This window comes from Podarcis filfolensis (genome assembly GCF_964270895.1).
Source record: "Podarcis filfolensis genome assembly, chromosome: 14".
In the NCBI taxonomy this organism is placed as follows: Eukaryota; Metazoa; Chordata; class Lepidosauria; order Squamata; family Lacertidae; genus Podarcis; species Podarcis filfolensis.
In genome coordinates, this window is record NC_139616.1 from 3646417 (window position 1) to 3652416 (window position 6000).

The following is a 6000-nucleotide window of genomic DNA, read 5'->3' on the forward strand; positions in this document are numbered from 1 at the left end:
ATTCTAAATAAACTGGCTCAGCTCCTTTTCAAACACACATGATTATTTCTTTGCTTACCCAAAGGTTTGAGGGTTTTAGTCAGCAAGCTAAACTGTGGACATACTCAGATTTGATCTGTTTTAATTGCTCTGCCTAGAAAGCATAGTTCTGTGGTTGAGGCAAAGGCTCACAGAATCTTCTATACTTCCACCAGGCTACAATTCCCATGATGCTTTGGAGGTGGCCACAACAGTTAAACTGGTATAGAACCATTGCAGACATATACAAGTGGGACCGCTACATAAAGCTGCAGTGTGGAGTGTGATTTGGCAGCCACAACTATCTGCAATGCATGAAGACTAGAGTCATGGGACAAAGGCCAGAACTAGTTGCTTGGCCATCACTCATGGAGGTGATGGGCTGGTAAAGTGCCATGTTTTCCTCCCTGAGTTTGTGCAGATTTTAGGCAACAGCTCTTCAGGCTTGTTTTGTTTTTGCAGATCAGCTTAGGTGCTGCCAGAACAAGCTTTTGCACCTTGCCTGCCAGGGGAAGCTGGATGGCAGGTGAGGTGACTATCTGCTCAGCCAACTTTGGCTCCCTCACCAATCACAGGTGTCTTGTGTTAATCAAGGAGAGCCACACCTATTCCCTTGTAAACAGCTCCTGTATCCACTGCTAGATATATTGGCCATAGTTAAACTATGGAACTCAGGCCCATAGGAGTGATGACTACCAACCTGGATGGCTTTAAAAGAATATTGGACAAATAAATGGAGGAGAAGGCTACAAGCCCAGATGACTCTGCTATGCCTCCATGTTCAGAAGCAGTAATACTTCTGAATACCAGTTGCTGGAAGCTACAGGAGGGAAGAGGGCTCTTGCAGGTTTGCTACAGGCATCTGTTTGGCCACTGTGAGAACAGGATGTGGATGATATGGACCACTGGCCTGATCCTGCAGGACCCTCTTTATGTCCTTATATCCTGGAGAAAAGCCTGCATAGGGACATAAGCAGCTGGCTTATAGGTCAGAATATTTGTCAGCCTGGGTAAAAGGCTCTCTTTTATCACATGCTACTTGATTCTTCTAACTGGAGATGCCACTGGGAATTGAACATGGGGCCTTCTGCATGCCAAGCAGGTGCTCTGCCACAACTCTGCTCATAAGGGACCTTGCCAGCCCTAAGTGAATGTGGTGTTGGTTTTTATTCTCCACTTTCTTTCTGCCTCGGCCAGTCGTGTCCTCCTCCCACCACTATTTCCATCCTTTGCAGACTGACAAAACTCAGAATCCGAATATGGCCAAAAGTGCTGCCTTCTCCACCCCAGCAATAAAGCAGCAAGACTCTGAATTTACTTATTTTTATTAACCTGCCCTTTCCTCTAAGGTCCCAAGGCAGGTTACAACAGTAAAAGAAAAGTTTAAAACAACTTACAAGCACAGAAATAAGGTGGGTCCTAAAAATATATCTCTCAAGCGTCAAAAGCCAGGGCAAAGAGGTGTGTCTTCATCATTCACCAGCAGTACAGTGAAGGTGCCAGACACACCTTAATATGGTGCAGGATGTCAGTCCTTTTCTGTGCTTCAAGGAGGAGTGAAGGCTCTTGTGCTTGATTCCTCCTTGTTGCTTTCTCACAGGCAGTTGCTTTGAGAACAAGACGCTGGACTAGATGGCCATTGGCCTGATCCAGCAGGCTCTCTTTATGTTCTTTTGTACACATTATAGGCGACTCCCCACTTACATGGGGGCTATGTTCCAGGCCCCTGTGCACGTAAGCAAAATGTGTGTAAGTGGAGAGCCTCATCAGAGTGGGTAACTAGGGTGATTTCTTTTTCTTTTACAACAAAAAAGTCAGAGCTCTTCCAAGCCCGACATAACAAAAAGCAACCCATACTGGAGGTTTGATGCAGAAGCAGTGGAGGTTGGATGTTGGATGTTGGGGGATGTAAGTTTTGTGCATTTTCAACATCTGTATTTGTAAATAAAACACAGACATTACAAAATGCCAGTAAAGTCAGATAACCACTGAGTCCTTGGATCTTCTCAGACAGGAGGGGAGAGCATAACTGTGTGAATGTTACAGATACAGTTGGCTTTTATTGCTGAGACAATGATTTCATTTATCACTGCAGATGCTAACCACAAGGAAAGGAAGCTTCCATTCTTCCTTACCAGACCTACCCTCCAAATCCAAGTTCTTCAAATACCAGTAGAAAAACGAAGCACTGGTTGGCTGGGGTGCTTTCTTCAGCAGGGCTGAGCCTCCCACCCATCTCAGCTCAGGGATATTTCTGATCAAAACTACACCCACATCATCATAATTTCTTCAACTGTTGCTGAGTTGCAAGCTCAAAACACTTTATAGGTGAGTCTTTGCAGGTACTGGCATGCTCATTGGCAAGGACGACATGGCCACCATTCATCCAAATAAGGGAGCAAACAAGCCTTTTGTGGAGAGCTGGGTTCATGTACAGACACAACCCATGCCTGCTGGAACAGTCTGATTTCCAGGCTAGAGCAGGAGGCTTTAAATGGCACCAGACGAAACTCATTAGCAATATTGATCAGCAAGAAGCAATGCTTTTAAGCAACCATGCTTCCCCTAATGTGGTTGCATTGAGTGCAGAAGGCTGCATTCCCTCCTTATAGTGGGGGGAGGAATGGGGGAGGAGATAGTAGCAGTCCCAAAGAGAAAAAAATGGTATGTGAAAACCCTTATATCTTGTATCTTGTCATTGGTAAAAATAATTTATTTTGCTTCCAGAGATTTAACCACGTTTGCTGCAGCACAATCAACAAGGAGTCTTGCATGAGCTTTTGTGGGTTAGAGTTGACTTCATCAGATGCATGAAGTGTAATTCTAAAACGGCATCTGCATCTCTCTCTCTCTCTCTCTCTCTCTCTCTCTCTCTCTCTCACACACACACACACACACACACACACACTTATATACATACACATGGTTGATGGCATTGGATGATGGAAAGGAGTAAATAAGACTTTTTAGAATGTTGCACTAGAACTAGAACACAGATAAAAGGAAATCTCCACGCAGCACATAGTTAAACTATGAAACTCGGTCCCATAGGAGGCAGTGATGGCTGCCAAAGAGGATTGTATACATTTGTGGAAGAGACGGATATTGATGGTTACTAGATGGCTCTGCCCCCGTGGACAGAGGCAGCAATGCTTCTGAATGCCAGCTCCAGAAACCACAGGAGGAGCGAGGGCTCTTGTGCTCGATTCCTCCGTGTTGGTTTCCCACAAGCAGTTGCTGTGAGAAGAAGATGCTGGCTAGATGGCCATTGGCCTGATCCAGCAGGCTCTCCTTATGTTCTTTTGTACACGTTATAGGCAACTCCCCACTTACATGGGGGTTATGTTCCAGGCCCCTGTGCACGTAAGCAAAATGTGTGTAAGTGGAGAGCCTCATCAGAGTGGGGAATGAGGGTGGTTTCTTCTTCTTTTACAACAAAAAAGTCAGAGCTCTTCCAAACCCGACATAGCAAAAAGCAACCCATACTGGACCTTTAGTTCCAGATCTCTAGAAAGGGCAGGGAACATTGCCTTCGAGGCTGCTGCAATACAGCTTTTTGCCCAACAGCTGTTGAACAGGGTAGCATGGCAGCAGCGATAGCTCCTGAGCACCATTTTTTTAAAAAAAGTCTTTTAAAACCTTTATTTCTAAACTTTTGGCTCAGTGTCATCAACTTCAGGCTCTAGGGAGAGTCTCCTCACAAGCCACAAGGACTTTCAAATCATCTCCTGCCATTTCCAGGTTTGAATTGAATTATTTGTTTATTTCCCGGTGCCGCACATCTATGCGGCTGCACACACGTAAAACAGGGAGGATGCCTATCTTGCAGTCATCTTTAATATAATTTACATATCACTTGATTGGAAAAAAGCCCCATCCTTCAAACCACTTCACAAAAGAATAAAACATTAAAACTATCAATAAAAACAATGATTCAAAACATTTTAAAAATAATAAAAGTCAGCAATAAGATAAGGTCAGGTTAAAACACATGTGAACTTCCTTTCAATAGCCTTATAAGGTAGGCCAGGGTTATTATTTTTGCATTGCATGGAGGAAGTGGTTGAGAAAACATCGGAGGTGCAAGATCTTAGAAACTCCTCCTGCACAATCAAATGCAGCAGGGCCTCCTAACCATGTACACCCCACACCCGACTTTCACTTATTCATTAGTTCAACACTGGCCACCCAGTTCAAATCACTTACTACAAGGTTTGGGAATGGGCTAAGGAAAGGGCTTTCTCTACATAGCAGCTTACTGAATTGCCCACCAGAAGCATGCAGTGGTGGCCACAGGAATCTCCTTTTTACTGGGTCAGGCCATTGGTTCAAGTAGCTCAGCGCTGTTGACACTGATGCGCAGCAGCTCTCTAGGGTTTCAGAGAAGGGCCTCCTACCTGAGGAAATGTTGGGAAATGAACCTGGGACATGTTTTTCGATAGAAAACTATATCCAAAGTAACTTGTACAACCAGACCTTGGCACCATGGATTTGTCCATCAACAGCTTTCCAGTGTAATGATGAAATGGAAACTACACAAACAGTTGCTGTCTCCCTCTTGGCTAGCAGGAGCTGGAGACAAACCAAATGACAATGGCCCCAAGTTAGGTGGTGCCTGGAATGGTGTAGCGGAGCAGGGATGCAAGGGAGAACACAGCTCCAGGGCTTTTCAGAGCAAGAGTGATGATGTCAAAAGCTGAAGTGCAGGGTAACTGACAGAGCATCCTTGCTGCGGCAAGTGAGGAAGGCAGAACTTTCCAAACTTTTCATGTTGGTGACACAGTTTTTAGACATGCATCATTTCACAAGACAGTAATTCACTTTTACTAGCAAACCAGACATTAAACTAACCCCTTTCCAGCCCTGAGAGGAGCACAGGGAGCATTTGCATGACACATCTACACACTGCAGCCGACAAACTAACGTGTCGCGATACTAAGTTTGGAAAGCTCTGGACTAAGGTGATGAGATGTTTAGATTTGTTCATGAACAGATAAACATAGACTAAGTCAATTCTAATTCACAGCAAAAGCTTGCATTTTAGCTGGCTAAAGATCTTTCATTAAACTTCAGGGTGTGGGTTTTTGTTTTACAAATTAAAAGTGTGTGGTCACAGGAATAATCACCACTGAGTCTCTATGTGTAAGACTGCAGGCACGTGATTTGACTAAAATGAGTATTATGTCATGGATCTCTGTTCTTTGGGTGTGTGTGTGTGTATTAATGGATCAACACAGCTGCATTTTTTGGACTCTTCTTGTGGGTGTGGCTCTGGGAGCTGTCATGATGATCTCTTGTTCTCCAAAATCTGACACTAGCTCTTTGTGAGTTTGCCGAGGGAGGGGTACCTGGAGAGCAGAAATAGATGCTTTTTTGGCCTGATCCCGCAAGGCTATTTATTCTTGTGTTCTTGGAGATGACCCTTTTAACCTCATCAGAACACCTGCCCCATGCTGTGTTCTTTTGGCTGTTTTGATAGCATTTTCCTTTGGGTGAGGTAGGAGAACAGGCAAAGGGTTTGGGCACCAGCTGCTTGGAGCATGCTCTGCTCCTAGAAGAGTTTAGCAACTGGAAGTTTTAGTTACTGCCATACATACATGCATACATACATAATTTTATTTGTACGTCACCTTCTCATAGTTAAAACCGTGCTCAAGGAAGCTTACAACATGAGAAAAAACATAGTTACAATCATAACAAAAGTGGTCATAAACAATAAATAAAACATCGAAAAATACACAACCAAATTGAAACCATTTCCACATAAATCATGACATCTAAAATAAAAATACCCCCCAAAATCAATAACATCAACACTCCTTAAACAATACCCCAGACCAAGTTTGTAGCGGAAGTCAGTCAGGGCCTTGGCTTTGCCAGGCCAGGTGGGGGAAAGGCCTGCAAGGCAGGGAGCAGGTCTTCCAGAACTCACTTAACTCCCTGTGGGGCAAGAATATGGCCATCCAGTTGCCAACTGAGAAA